The sequence below is a fragment of the Heliangelus exortis genome, chromosome 4 (assembly GCF_036169615.1).
Source record: "Heliangelus exortis chromosome 4, bHelExo1.hap1, whole genome shotgun sequence".
Classification (NCBI taxonomy): domain Eukaryota; kingdom Metazoa; phylum Chordata; class Aves; order Apodiformes; family Trochilidae; genus Heliangelus; species Heliangelus exortis.
This window is the reverse complement of record NC_092425.1, coordinates 34164301-34179481: the sequence shown is the minus strand read 5'-3', so window position 1 is coordinate 34179481 and position 15181 is coordinate 34164301. Positions and strand designations below refer to the sequence as shown.

Sequence of the window (15181 nt, the reverse complement as noted above, 5' to 3'; positions counted from 1 at the left end):
AAACTAATCTGAAGTAGAAGGTCTAATTGATAATATATTTTTGTTGTATATTTAATCTTAATTAAACTTCTTTGTATCTAGTCTCTTAGAACTCGTTACATTTTTAAACATTAAATTAAAACTGTATTTATAGAACATTTGACTCTAAATTTCTTCCTGCAGACTTCAAAATAAATGAATTCAAATTCAGATTCTAGAGGCTGAAAAGTACAGATGGATATGAGGAATGGAGGAATATATGGATATGAGGAATGGAGGAATATAGCTTTTTTCTCTTGGCCAAACAATACAAATCAAATACATTTTTATGTAAAAAAATCTGCCTATGATTATTTGCTGTCTAGCTGCAGTTTTCAAAATATACAGACTTTATCTTGTCAAACTTAATGATGAAGGCAAAGTTTTGAGTGCAGTCAGCCATGACAAAAAAATCTCAAGAAATATAATTTAACATGGTATCTTTGCTTCAGCAAATTTACTAACTTAACATCATCTCTGGGCCCACAGAGTGAATCAGAGATTTAAAAGAAGCATCACTGAAAAGATTTGTCTTTTTTATATCACTACATTATTACACCTTTTAAAAATACAAAAATGCTATAAATGACTTCTGTAAAGGTAACATTTTTTCCCTCTAAGATACTGTGGACATATTGGGAAAAAAGCATAAGCTAAATTGATTTTTTTTTTTCATGCAGAGAAAATATCCTCAGTCACATATGAGAAATAATGAATTGGAGCAGCACACAATAAGAAGAAACAGACACACACGAGTAAATAACATAGGTGGCAAAAGAGAGGCCAGGGTAAATGTGGGGCTGCTTCTGAATGGGGCAGAGGATCTGGTGACACAGGACATGGAAAAGCTGAGGGACTGAACACTGCCTTTACAAGCAGGACTGGCCTTCAGGAATCTAAGGGCTCACAGACCAAAGGGAAAGGCTGGAGCAAGGAAGATGTATCCTTACTGGAAGAGGACATTATCATTAATGATAGCTCAGATATACACAGTGAGCCAGTTTGGGGAGGTGTTGGAAAAAAACGTTACCTTTCATTTTACTTTACTTTACAAGGATTCAACCTGTGGATCTTCTTTCCCTTTAGTTCCACCTCAAGTTTTCATCAGTTTTGTGCCTCTATCATGCACTGCACCAGGATCAATAGACAATTTGAAAAGTCTTTTGTAATTTATTCATTGAGTTTTTCATGCATAGTGAAGGCATATTATATAGAGGAAAGCCTGTATCTGTATTGATCCATATTTTGTAATGATATCCAACCTATTAGGAAATCAAATAACACAGATTTTGTGGAGCAAGGTTCATCACAGAAGAAGTAGTACAAAAATGAAATCCTAATGAAGCATACGGTATGAATTATTAAGAAAAATTAAGTTTTTTACATATATCAACAAAAATCCATAATACTTTTTATTTCTCTCTAGCTAAGGAAAGGATTTCCTATTTTGTTTATAGATTAAACTGGTACAAAAGATTTAGTTGTATGTCCGAAAATATTCCTTGTATCCTCCATGATGCAGAGAGTATTTTGTACTTGAAAATGAAGGGACATCCAATGATAGAAGAATTAAGATTATCCATAGAATATCTAAGTTTATTTCTTGTCTCTATCACAGTTTTTTTCGCAACTTGGAGAAATGCAATTGTTCTGTGCTACAATACCTCATCTCTAATCTTTAGAAGAAAGAACGTGTCTGGCTTGTCTGTAAAGGCTTTGAAGCAGAGAATGTCTCCTTGAATGTATTTTTCAGTGTAAAGTACAATGGAACCTCTGATTTGTGTTAGGGCCTTTCAGTGTTACTGTGATACGAATAAATAATAATTAGTAACAGATGTTTTGTCTGCTTTTTTTATAAAGGATAAGCCCATGAAAGAAAGCTAACTTTCCCCTATGAGATGAAAAGAACTTCAAAGGTCAAATTTTAGCTATTATTGTAATGAAAAATGAGATGCTTCTAAAGCTGTTGATAAAGAGTACAGTTTCATAAACTTCTGCTATTTCCTGTAAGCTGCATTAGAGTCCTTACTGTGATTTTAAAGTCTGATCACATCAAAATATTAAGAGCACCCACAGCTTGCATTTTTCCCCTTTAGCTGAACTGTGAAGATGACATCAAAACCTTCCCCAAAGCCTCCAACCACCCTTATTGTTATTATAAAAAAAGGGGAAGTTTTATGAAAATGTCAGTGAGGCAATTATGCTGTGAGAAATATCAACTAATATCTATGAAACATCATCTTTTTCAGAAACAATGTTTTACAGAAAGGCATATTAAGGCACATTGCAATTTTGGGTTTTGGGTTTTTTTTTATGTTGGCAGTGCTTCAGCATATAGACCTCACTTTTTTAAAACAACCTCACTTTTAAAAGAAAGAAACTAAATTTGAATTAATTCCAACAGTCTCCCCATGTCCAAAGAATTCTTCCTATCTGTAGATGGAACCAAACATAGAAAAAACCAAAATTATTAGTGTAGTGTTTTATTTAGAGTTCAATGAATTGAAGAAAAGAAGCTTCTGTATAGAGTAATATCCCCTTCTGCTTCATCAGTTTTTATTTTCTTTTGAAATTTTCGGCTCATCAAGAGGAACAAAAGTCAAAGGATTAAAATATATGTATGTACAGATACTCTGTAAACTGTTCTATTATGCATATAGGGTTAGCGATAAAATTCAGTGCATTTAGCAATGAAATAGGAATGAATGACATGAAAAGGATTTTAGAATAAGTTGTAAAGTTATTCTGATGGTTTGAAGTACACAGACAGTTGGAAATTGGCAGTGCACAGCTTCAACATTTAACTGATTCTTATCCCCTCATTTACTGTACTGCACAGTGCCTCATATCAATACCAAGGAAATGAATGACAGGATGGATGTTACAGGAAAGGCAAGTTAGAATTAAAGATAAAATGCAACAACAGCATATTGGATGAAGTGGCTCTGACCCCTCCTAGCACCCTTATCATTAAAGCATTCTGACTGCTTCTCTGCATGTACTTTGTTAACTATTTAAAAATCTTTAGCATTCTGCTAAATTAGAGAGTGTAGCTTATCTCTGCTTCACATCTTTACACATGCTCACAACTTTCCCAACACTCTTCTTTGTTTTCTCCTAATTCCTGCTAATGCTAGTTGCTAGTTCACTTTTCCATCCTTAAACCTGAATGCTTGCTGTGAGGAGCACACTTTAGATGTCAGCACATTTCCTTGACTCAGCCTCATTTTCTTATGCTGTTCACTAGTTCTGCTTATATGAGAATTGTTGCATTTAATGCTCTAAAGCTCTCTTAGCCAGATACTCATCAAATGTAAATTTACTTACCATCACTGGAGGCACTGAAGCTGCAAAGCTGTCTTTTGATTTTTCTTACCTTTCAGATTGTAATAGTTGCATAAAATGCAGAACCAGAGAGTTGCTGAAGTTGGGAGGGACCTCTGGAGCTGCAAGTGCAACCCACCTGCTCCAAGCAGGGTCAGCTAGAGCTAGTTGGTTAAGGCCATGTCCAGACAGCTTTTGAACATCTGCAGGAATGGGGTCTGTTCTGAGGTTTAAACACCCTCAGAGTAAAAAAAAAAAAAAAAAAAAAATTTCTTGTGCTTAAACAGAATTTCCTATATTGGTCACTTATTCTGTCCATTCCTTAGACAGCCAGGAGACCCTGGCTCTGTCATTTTTACTCACTCCTGCCAGGTACTGATACTCATCTGTAAGATCCCCTGAGCCTTCTCTTTCCAGGATAAATAGTCACAGCTTTCTCAGCTTTTCCTCATGGGGCAGAGAGTTGAGTCCTTTAATAATCTTAGTAGCCTCTTGCTGGACTCTCTATAAGCTCCTTGAGTTCCAGGTATGTCTTCAGCAGCGCTGAACAGAGGGCAACAATCACCTCCTCAGCCTGCTGGCAACACTCTTCATAATGCAGCACAGAAGATGCCCGTATGCTTTGCTTCAAGGGCACATGGCCATCTTAACTTGCTGTCCACCAGGGTTCTTGTACAGTCACTGGTGTTTTCATCTGTCCATGGGGTTCTTCCCTCTCAGGTGTGAGACTTGGCCTTTCCCCTTGTGGAATTTTATAGGGTCCCTGTTGGCCATTGCTCCAACTTCTCCAGGTTCCTCTGAATGACACCATAACTCTTTGTGTGTCAGCTACTCCTCCCTGTCTTGTACAACCTGCAAACTTGCTGGGACTGCAGTCTGTCCTATCACCTATGTAATTAATAAAGATGTTAAACAAAGTTGGTCCCTGTACTGACTCATTGGGTCAATAATGAGTGTCTGACCTCCCGATGGACTTCATGCTCTGATGTTAAGCCTTTAAACCTAACTGGTCAGAGAGTTTTCCATTCATATCAATGTTCATTTATCTAGCACATATTTCATCAGTTAGTCAACAAGAACCATAGAATTATAGAATGTCAGGTTGGAAGGGACCTCAAGGATCATCTGGTCCAACCCTTCTATTATTATTGTTTATATGATATATCTCAGCACCCTGTTGAGCTGAGACTTAAAACTTTCCAAAGTGGGGGAATCCACCTCTTTCCCTGGGAGACCATTTCAATGTCTGACTGTCCTCAGAGTGAAAAATTTTCCTCTTGTGTTCAAACAGGATCTCTCCAGGAGCAATTTATGCCCATTTCCCCTTGTCGTGTCCATGTGACTCCTTGTAAATAAGGAGGCCCCATCTTCTTTGTAGCCCCCCTTTAAGTATTGGAACATCGTAATAAGGTCTCCCCTAATTTTCATAGAACATTTAAGATAAAGAACTACTACTCTCTTCTTGTCTGCTGAGATAGTTATTTCACAGTCATCAGACCTCTTGTAAGTTCATGATGACTGAAGCTCAATCACCTTTACATATGCCTTAAAATGCCTTTCAGATTTAGTTATTTCCCCAGGTCTGAGATGAGACTGATCATCTTGTAGTTCTCCAAATCTACCTTTTTGTTTATTTTTGATAGAAATCAGATCTGAAGCTGACCTATTTTACATTGTTTTTTCTTTTTCATTTTTTGGCCAAGGTAACAGGCACAACTGTAACAAAGTATATTTAGTATTAGTCTGTCATGCTTACTGTGCCATAAATCTCAATAATGCAGTTTGTGCAGATTGTTGTGTTCACAGATCTCTTAGAGATATTGTATATATAACTGGAGAAGGAAGGATAAATAAATTTGTGATATGTCTTTGATTGACTGGCTATGAAATACTGCATTCCAAGATGAGTACACTAATGTTTACAAAGCTGAAGTAAATCATACCACTATGCTATTGATTTAAACATTTAAGTTTTTATTCTTATTGGTGGGACAGAGTATATTTTTCAAGTGATAATGAGAACTGGCTGTGTACCATTTCGATCCTGGTCAAAATCATTATCATTACAATGCATTGCTCTTGCCCTCCTCAGAATTTTAACTATACCTTCCCATGAAGTTAGATTTATTTGAAACCTCTGCCCTTGGTAATAAGAAAAAATGCTGAACACTGTTCACCATCTTATTTTCAATAATGCTTCTTTTCCAAAATAAGAGAGTATTCCACCTTTGTGATGGTAATTCAGTAAATTTCATAGTAGCATTTTCAGCTTAAGTTAATGTTGTGCCAGGAACTGAGGGTAAAAGCAATGACATACTAGTGAACAGATCTTCTTAGAGCCAAAAAAGGGGAATCTGTAGAGGGTCTCCTGGATTTCTGTCCAGCCATATCTAAAATTGGAGCTAAACTTACAATTATTTTTGCCCACTGATCATGCTAGAACTTCTAGAATGCAGTGTGAAAATGTTGTCTGATGACAGTTTTCTAACTGTCTTTTTAGAGCAATGAAGTAAATATTGGGGGAAAAAAAAAAAAAGAAAAGAAAAACAAAAAGAATTATTCCACAAACCACATCTGGGCACTGCACCAAGACCTGTCAATCTAAGTTATGTTCCTGCCTCTGACCAGTTGACTTTGCTTAGTAAGTCTTATAATCATCTTAATTATCAGCTATTATCTATTTTATGTACTTGAAGTGAAAAATAATTGGGTGAGGGAATTTTGTAATTGCTCAATGCTTTTGAAATAGGATCCTGGTTGAGACTTCCCTCCCCTACTCCAAAGCAGTAAGCACAAGAAATCCCTACAAAGCAGTTTGAATTGTATTTCACAGATGAAAAACAAAGCAGCATTCATACCAACTTTGATTGTGTGCTAAAGCAATTAATGTAGTATTCCAAATCCTGGGAAAAAAAAAAATTAAAAAAAAAAAGGAATTTTAAGTACCATCCTGTAGACTTTTTAAATCTCTTCTCACAGTTACACAGAGAGTCAAAGTTTGCTATTGCCTGTGATACATTGGTGACATGGGTGACCAGCAGCTTCAGGTAACCCACAATTCCTTCTTGCTCTTTCCCATAAGAGATGTACAGAGAAGTGAGTGAAAGTTTACTGAAGGAAACATTATATAATACTTATTTCCTTATATGTGTGTGGAAGATTCTAATTAATAAAATCTTGAAGATGCAATCGTAGGATGGAAGTGTGTGCAGTTCAGCTCTTTCCTAGGCTGACTGCCTGTTCCACTGTTCTGTTATTTGTACTTGCTGAATTGGTTAAAAAAGAATGATCAGCAAACACAACTGAGCAAATTGCACTTTCCTCAGCTGAACTGTAGGAAGGACCCCAGAGACAAACCAAACAAGCCTACCGTGGTCCCACAGGAACCTAAAAATTCAGCTGGCCTTTTTAAGACCATCTTCTCTGGGGAACGATTCCCTGCAGCTGCTTTTAAAAGTTGAGGGTTAAAAGCATTTTTGTTGCTGAGAATGCAATTTAGAGCATATGTAATACTTTAATGTGCATTTTAAAGTGAAAATACAATGCAGCTTTTCAGAACCTTTGGAAAGAATCATGGAGTTGCTTCTGATGTTAAATGAATTCAGGAAGATACTTCCATACAGACCTGACTGCCACTGAATTTCCCTTCTGGAAGAAATTTTGATATTTAAAGAAAAATTTCATTTTGAATGAGAATGAATATAAGAGCTTCTATTTTCCTTTCACTGGAAAAATAAGTGTGGAAAAATGGAAATGCTCTGGTCTTGTGTTTGGTTTGGGTTTCTTGTTTGGTTGGTTTTTTGGGTTGTTTTTTTTTTTGTTTGTTTGTTTGCTTGTTTGTTTGATTGATTGTTTCTAAAGAAATTTGTCCATTTCTGCACTTAAGAGACTATTCCTTGGGTCGTTGTTAGCTATTAGAAGAACCCAATGAATTCCCAGGACTCAAAGGAATCAATTATCATTGATAAAATACCCTGGAAAATGAAGAACTATAAATGGGTGTTAGCATTTGGATTTTGCATGATGTTACAGTGCAAAAGAAAAAAAAATCAAAATAATTTTATTATCGTATTTCATTATATTAAACCTTTTGGAAAATAGGTGACATAGATCTGGGAATCTGTAAGCTATCTCTTCACTGACACATTTCTCCTCTTCTAAAATTGATGCTGTTTTCCTAAATGCCTAAAGAAAATTTTTTACTAACTTCATTCACTTACATTCTCTCATTTTCTGCCCTTACTTAAATATGTTGTTAGAGCCACCACCAACTTAGCTAAAGGACTCAGTTTTGATGTGTGGTGGGTCTGTTGTGGAAATGGCCTGAACTGGCTATGTCTGGCACATGGCAGTGGTGAGACACTAGCCCAGGTTGCCCAGAGAAGTTGTGGATGCCACTCCCCCAGGTCCCTCAAAGTGTTCAAGGCCAGGCTGGATGAGACTTTGAGCAACCTGGTCGACTGGGAGGTGGGAGGGTCCCATACAGGAGGGTTTAACCATCTTGAAGGCCCCCTCCAACCCAAACCATTCTGTTATTCTATGATTTTCCAATAGAAGCCATCCCTGCAGCCCACCTTGGAACAAAACCTTGCTGTATACACCCAATACACTAACAAAAGGCACAAATCAGTTGCTTGAGCACTGATCTCTGGTCATTGGATGTATCCAATGTTGCCCTGTATGTCCATACAGGGACAGCAAATACAGAATCTATAGGAGACAGACTAAAGCAGCAGCTGAGGTTCAGAGCACCAGACACATATGTGGACAACTGAAATGCACTTCTAAAGTCCTTAAAAAAGGTCATGTAAATATCCTTTTACTAATTTGCAAAAATCAGCTGTTTCAATAGCTAGTTCTGAATGTCTACAGCTTTCTGAAAATTCTAGATTAGAAAGATCTAAAGTAACACAAAGTTTTTATATTGTGTGAGACCTTTGCTAGAGGGAATAGAAAAATATCTTAAGCGGAAGAGGAAGGTGTGGGCTGTAAGTAGGTTACTAGTGGAGTTCCTCAAAGCTTGGTTCAGAATTGATGTCATTTAATATATTCATCTATGACCCTGGCACAAAACCCAAAAATGTTTTAATGAAATTTGCTGATGGCATAAAGGTGAGGGGAACTATAAATACAAAGCAGCACTTGGATATTGTGCACAGTTAAGAGACCTTGAGGACTAGAGTAATAGAACTGAAATCAAATTTAATAGTACAAAATAAAAGGTCACAGAATTTGGCCTTTTCATATTACCCGTCATTACATGTCAAAACTTAGAGGTCTACTTCATGCTGTTCACTTGGGCTTCTTCAAATAATGATAGAGAAATAACTCTACAAAGACACTTATCCTATGTTACAATAGTTTATAACACAGATAGGTTGTACTGGCTTTTAGAGGTGCCTTTCTCACTACATTGCTTTTGGAGGAAAACTAGATGTAGCTCATCAGCTGGAAAGAGAAAAATACATTAACAAGCACCATGAGGAACCATCAGTGCAATGCATATTCAGAGAATGTAAATATGGTCCTTAGATACATAAAGCTTAATATTTCTGAGAAACAAAAGGAAAGGATGAATATCTCTGTACAGATTCCTTGTGGAATATCTTCTAAGCCCTCAGCATTAATGTTCAAGAAATAAAAATGAATTGAAAGAGATAAAAAGGGTAATGAGGGAAAATAATTTTACAAGACAAACCCACAGAAATATTTTTCATATAGCACATGGGAGATCAGAGCCCCACGAAGTTCCGCTGATCTGAGCCAACATACACACTGTTCCCTGTGGCCTAACACCAGTGATAAGAAGGGTCAAAAAGTGCAAGAGCAATATTAGTGTAGGACTGTGCCTCCCAGCAAGGCTTGATTGGGTTGGACAAAACATGTCACCAGCTGAGGTGACTCTCCTGTTTCTAAAGTAAGCGTGGCAGTAGCCAGTGGCAGCATGAAGACAAGAGCCAGGAGCAGCAGGCTTTGCCTCCATCACAACGTAGGCTGAATCAAAATATATTGGGTTGGATTAGCCTTGAGAAAAGAAGACTGAGTTCGCAAGTGATTTGAAAATTTATCAGTCATTAAAAAAATTATTCAAAGCTAATTTCAGAAATCTTCCTTGAGAGTCATGCCCACTATTTATGCATGTATTCCAGTACTTGCAGTAGACTAAAGGTATTAATACAATCAGTCCTTGCCCAGTCCTGTTTAGAAGCAGAGCCATCCCCACAAGATGAAGTTGGCTGGAGCACTGTACTGGTATGGGGGTGGGCACAAGTTACTGAGTTTCTAGGAGTTAAATGTTTTGAGTTGTACAGCTTCTATAGGTGCTCTTTAGAATATTATTTCCATAACTCTGAAGATAACCATTTTTCTTCAAAAAGTGTTATGCTTAAAGACACTTCTGGCTCTTCCAAAACCATTCAGATTATTTCTGCCTGCCTAATTCATTAGAAATTTCTGTCTTTTGATTTCATTACAGTACCTGTTAAAAATAAGGAAAGCATTACTTTGAATATTACCTGAGAAGGGAACAATAGAATTCACAGGCTTAAAAAAGTCCCAACAGTTTAAGCCACTCCCTTAGCTGGACCTAAAACTGGAATATGGAAAGGTTCTCCTGATTTACACTCACTGAAGATCTGACCCATACTTATTATCAAACTACTGTACTGTAATCTGAAAAATATATGAGAGAAAACATTTATCTGGCTGACAAAAGCATGTTTCTTCAGAAAAGCTGTTTAACTCATAAGTTCAGGTAGCTTTGCATGTTTCTGGTAACCCCTGGATGACATCTGAAAATTAAGTCTGACCTGAAAGTTGAGGGAGAAGTGCTCTTAAAATAGATTAGATTTATGGCAGAGGTGGGAAACAGTGCTGCCAACTAAGAGAAATATCTTTTTGACTCTGTCTTCTGTTAAGATGCTACCTTGAACTTGCAGATTGAGGAGAAATAATAACATGTCTTGGAAAATATACTATTTTGATGAATGCCATCTACTGGAAAAGAGCCAGTTGTATTTGCTTTCTTTCTGTTTGTTGTCAGCGTCTCAACACTCAACATGAACTCTACCATGGCAAACTGTCTGCTGAAGTTATTTCTGGTCTGTAATGAATACTTCTATCACATGCTATTATTGAAAATAACAGGTCTCAAATGTGTATGGTATATAATTAATTTTCTTTTTCACCAAAGGACAGACTTTTTTAAGGCTAGAATATTGTGAAGACCTCTCTAGCACTACTTTAACTAAAAAAGTTGCTGAAGATAAAGTTGTTTCGATAATAACTAGACAAATTATGTCCCTATGAATACATACACTTTATAACTGATGTTTTGAAAGAAGTGGGGCAATTTTTTCCAATAAATAAGTGTAAGTTTTACAGAGATTAAATTAGCTGAAAATTTAGTCCAATAAATTGAACAATGTTGTCAAGAAAATAAATCAGGGAAATATTTAGTCAATACTGAAATGTACACAAAAGAAACTTTTAAAAAGTAATGTTCAATAAAAATTGTAAAAATTAGACCTAATTAAGAATGTGTAATTGCCTACACTTAGTAGAAAAATAGGAGCTAAAATTTTTAAAAGCTTAATAAAATAGATTGTGTGGGACATGGGAACATTTTGGGTTAAGACACTTTCTTTTCCATTTTTCCCCCAGTTTTCCAAATATTTCTTTTCCAGTGTGTTTTCCCATTTCCCCTTGCATTATGTATCTTCCTCTTCCACTTTCTATACCAGATTGAATGTTCAATATTCTGTATTTTTTTCTAAAGAAAGTGATTTTTTAAAAAAATACACTTCACCAATTTGATTGAACATTCTCTTTGTTACTTTACAACTGGTTTAACATTAATAAAACATTAAAATGATATATAAAGAAGGAGTAGCTATTTGGATATTTGCTTCCTAAATTTGACTTCCTAGGTAACTAGATAACTAGGCTACTTGAGGGAACTTCCATAGTTGATAGAGCAACACATTCCAGTCTCTACCTCTCTGACAGCTGTTTCACCAGAGGATAAATTTCTTACTGAATGTGGCTGTTTCTCTCTGTGGAGAGGTACATTAGGACTGTTAGGTTCTCCTCCATGATGGTGTTTCTTGAACATGGGCAAGGCTCTTGCAACTTCATCTGATTATGATGAAGTCATGACACCTTGAAAACCTTGGGTAAGCTCTCCAGATCTCATGCAGGATCTTCCCAGCCTGTCTCTTATGCTTAGAGCTTCTGGATGGACAAGGGCAAAGCAAGTGCAGCAACAAACTGTACAATGTAGATATAAGGTCCTCAGCACCAATTTTTTTTCTCTCCTGATCTATTTCTATCACACTGAATTACTTGCTAATACAAGCACAGCCTAAGATAATCATTTTATTCCACATATAAAGCTCCACAGTTTTGACTTGCTGTTTTATAAAACTGTCAACTGCTAAACCAACTAATCCCTAAATATGCTTGGCTTTTAGTTTGTCTTGATAATGAAATGAAAAGCCGTTCCAATAATTTATCACAAAAATATTCTGAAGGAGTAAAAACGTGGATGCCATTTGCAGTAGGGTCTTAAGAACTCTGTGTTGAAGAGGCAGGGTACTGCTGTATGTGAGTGCATATATATTCCTGAAGGCTTTGTGCAGAAGTAGTGGTCGAAGTAAAGAAGGAAAAAAAGAAAAAAGGAAAGCAGGGAGAGGAGAGCTCTATTTAGCAATGAATAATGTGGAGCAGTTTATCCACTGATTTGTAAAAAACTGAGGTTGTTTTGCATAGCCCATGCTACATCTTGCATCTAACCACTTAATGCACTCAACTACATTCCCTGTTCAGTTTGCTCCATACATGAGAACACCACAAAATATTAAGCTGCTCAAATTCTAAAACCAAGGCAGGATTTGTCTCTAAAAGTTCTATAGATTGCTAAAAAAGTTACTGATGCCAGAGAAACAGAAATATTCACCAAGGTTAACCCCTATTCCTCCTCTCTGGCAGATGACTGAAGATAGAAGGAGGTATAGACTAACACTGAAATCCCACTACTGACTAGCAGTGATGGCTAAAGACCAATGAAAACAGAAGCATACCAGTTTTTGAAACTGAAACTCCACAGCAGATTGTTGTCTTCAGTAAGCCTGAAAAATTACTTCAACCTCTTGCTTGCAGTTATGACATCAGAAAATAAATCTGTAGTGAAATGAGGCAATCAGGTGCCACTAATTGCCAGGTAGTGGGCATGAGCTTGTGTTAAACCCACCTGTGCCTGATTAGGGCAGGCCCCAACTGCGCATGAGCAGGATTAGGGGGCCAATAAAAGGTGAGCTCACTCCTGAGCAAGGGACCAGAGAGATGAGCTGCTTTTGGAGTGATAGCACTGATCCAGGCTTGTCAGTCCTGAGGGCAATAGACTCAGAGCACTATTTTTGAGTTTCTGCTGGAACACCTGGACCTTGGAGCGCCGTGCCCTAAAAGAGGTTAGTCTTGCTACATAAATCCAGCACAAGTAAGCTTGTCAATGGGAGAGAAAAGTTTTCTCTCTCTCCAAAAATATGCCTGCACATCTCTCCAAGTCTTGAGGGCTATTCTTTCTTCCTACAAATCTTCAGAAGTCAACACTAAGTGAAGAGAGGCCAATACTTCTCAGTTGCAGCTCCCCTGCCACAACCTTTCTTTCTACAGCATTGCCTTCCCTCTAAATTGCATGTTCTAACTCACTGTTGTTTGACTGTGACACAAAATCACAGAAAACAGAAGCACCTATGAGGGATTAAAAGGAACTGTGAGGTGAAGACTGGGAAGACTTGAAAAGGAATAGCTCCTCTGAACTCCACTCCTTTGTTTTGTACTCTTCTCCACCGGTGTTGTCTGCCTTCAAGAGAAATATGAACCATCTGATCTTACTTGAGTCACTACCATACTCTAATAATTCCTTGATTTACTGCATGATTCACCACATCCTCTCACTTTGAGCCCACACAAAACCATTTGAGATGATTTGTACAGAAAAGGTATATTTGGGGATTATCTAGAAAACTATTTTACTGTCTTTAGGATAGTCTTCTAAAGCTTTGAAAGACACTCACATTAATGGTAGTTTCAGGAAGAATTTTTAGAGATTCACACAGTCTCCTTGAATCTAGAAATACATACATTCCATAGGAAACTCTTCTGCCACTTGGACTCATTACATATGATTATAAAGCATGTAGCTTCTATGTACTGGCATAATATATTTGACTTTTTTCTTGAACAAGCAGGCTACTGAGCTAAGCAGTCTAAATCCTAATTTAAAGTAAGAACAAATCATTGACTCAGTAGTATGCTACCTATTTTGTAACTTCAGTTTTGCTGTGTTGATGCCATCATTTCAGTCTTCTATTTTTCAGTGCTATCCTTATTTTTAAGAACTAAATATAAGCTACAAACAACTTTGTTTTAGCAGAGCTAAGGTAGCTAATCTGCAGCAGAGTTTGCTTATAGAAATGGCTGCATCCCAAACAAGCTGCTTTGGAAACATGCTATCTGTGCTTCATATGCACTGCAGGTTATTTATTTGGCTTGAGGAATCCATCTCCTAATACAATTTGCAAGATATGTGGTTGCCTGATTACAGGGGAAGCTTCAGGCAACTACTTGTTTAATTCCAAATGTGAACATTAGATTGGGTATTTTCAAAGTCGTTTTCTCTCCATTGTGTGCCACTACTTTTACCTGCCAACATTTTATCAACCTGTTTTCAACTGGAAATTCGTTTCATACTTGCTGCTGGAGTTTATTCTAACAGCTGAATAGCCTAAACATCTTCAACATGATCGGTCAGAAGGTGCCTCTGTGTAGAACTGTGATAAGGGAAAAAAGAAAACCTCTGAGAAAGTAACTTCTGACTTGTTTCTTCTGGTGTGTAACAATCAGCTTTTCCTTTCACTGTTTCCAAGTATTATAACTGGGACTGTAATATTTAGCTTTATATGGGTCTTCCTTATTTCAGTCAGAGATTCCTATTTCTCTTTAAGAGCATATTACTGATATATTTAATTGGAGGAATAAGAATAGCTGGCATTCTGCAAAGCACCAAACTACTGCAAAGTGTTACGGATTTTATAGCCTGTTAAAAACAGTGCCTGTATAGAAGCCATACTTGCAAAGCATGTTCTTGGTGCTGGGATGTTATATCAATGTGCTAATCTAGCAATATCCACTTAGTCAAAATTCTTATTGCAATTAGCAGAAATATTTCCTAGCACACTGATGTATTTTGTATCTTTGCATATTACAAAAAAAGCCACAACAAAACAACAAATAAAAACTTGAAACTGTCATAATTTAGAAATATTTAGAGAAGTCCATACATGATTCTCTTTACTTTGTATTGGTGAAAAGCTAAGCAGAGAGTAAAGTGAGGGGAAGTTACACTTTAATAGGAAAGTTCTTTGCAGAGTATTATTTTCCTTAGAATCTCTCCTGGGGTTCAGTACTTTCTTTAGAATACAGAGACTTGAAAATTTGAGCAATGATGTTCTCAAATTGTTATGTCACTGATTAAATGTTCCTAGATCATTTATCATGTGATACTTCAGTATGTATTTTATCTAATGTTCATCTGTCCAAAAATCACATTTCTTTAAGAGCTTTTAAATAAGAATATGCTCATTATAGCAACAACATTAAACCTTGAGGATAAACCAAATAAATAAACCACTAAGGTTTTATTCTAATTGTTAAAGAATTTTATTGTATTTGTTGAGTAGAAATTGAAACATTTCACTTATTTGGGCAAAAGTTTTTGGGGTTATACTATTTTTCCACTGAACCAATGAAAATTTTTCAGTTGTTATAACATTATTTA

The 15181-nt window shown here is 36.6% G+C and overlaps 1 long non-coding RNA gene across 2 annotated transcripts in view; it reads right to left on the bottom strand.

The window, feature by feature from the left end:
* Nucleotides 1–15181, bottom strand: part of LOC139796357 (uncharacterized) — a 136207-nt gene that overhangs the window by 28817 nt on the left and 92209 nt on the right. The window contains exon 4 of one of the 2 annotated variants that reach the window (XR_011725970.1): nt 5930–6245. The exons of the other annotated variant lie outside the window; for it this stretch is intronic. This is a non-coding gene — a long non-coding RNA (uncharacterized lncRNA). Of the gene's footprint in view, nt 1–5929; nt 6246–15181 lie in introns of those variants that run through there. 2 annotated transcript variants of the gene reach the window in all.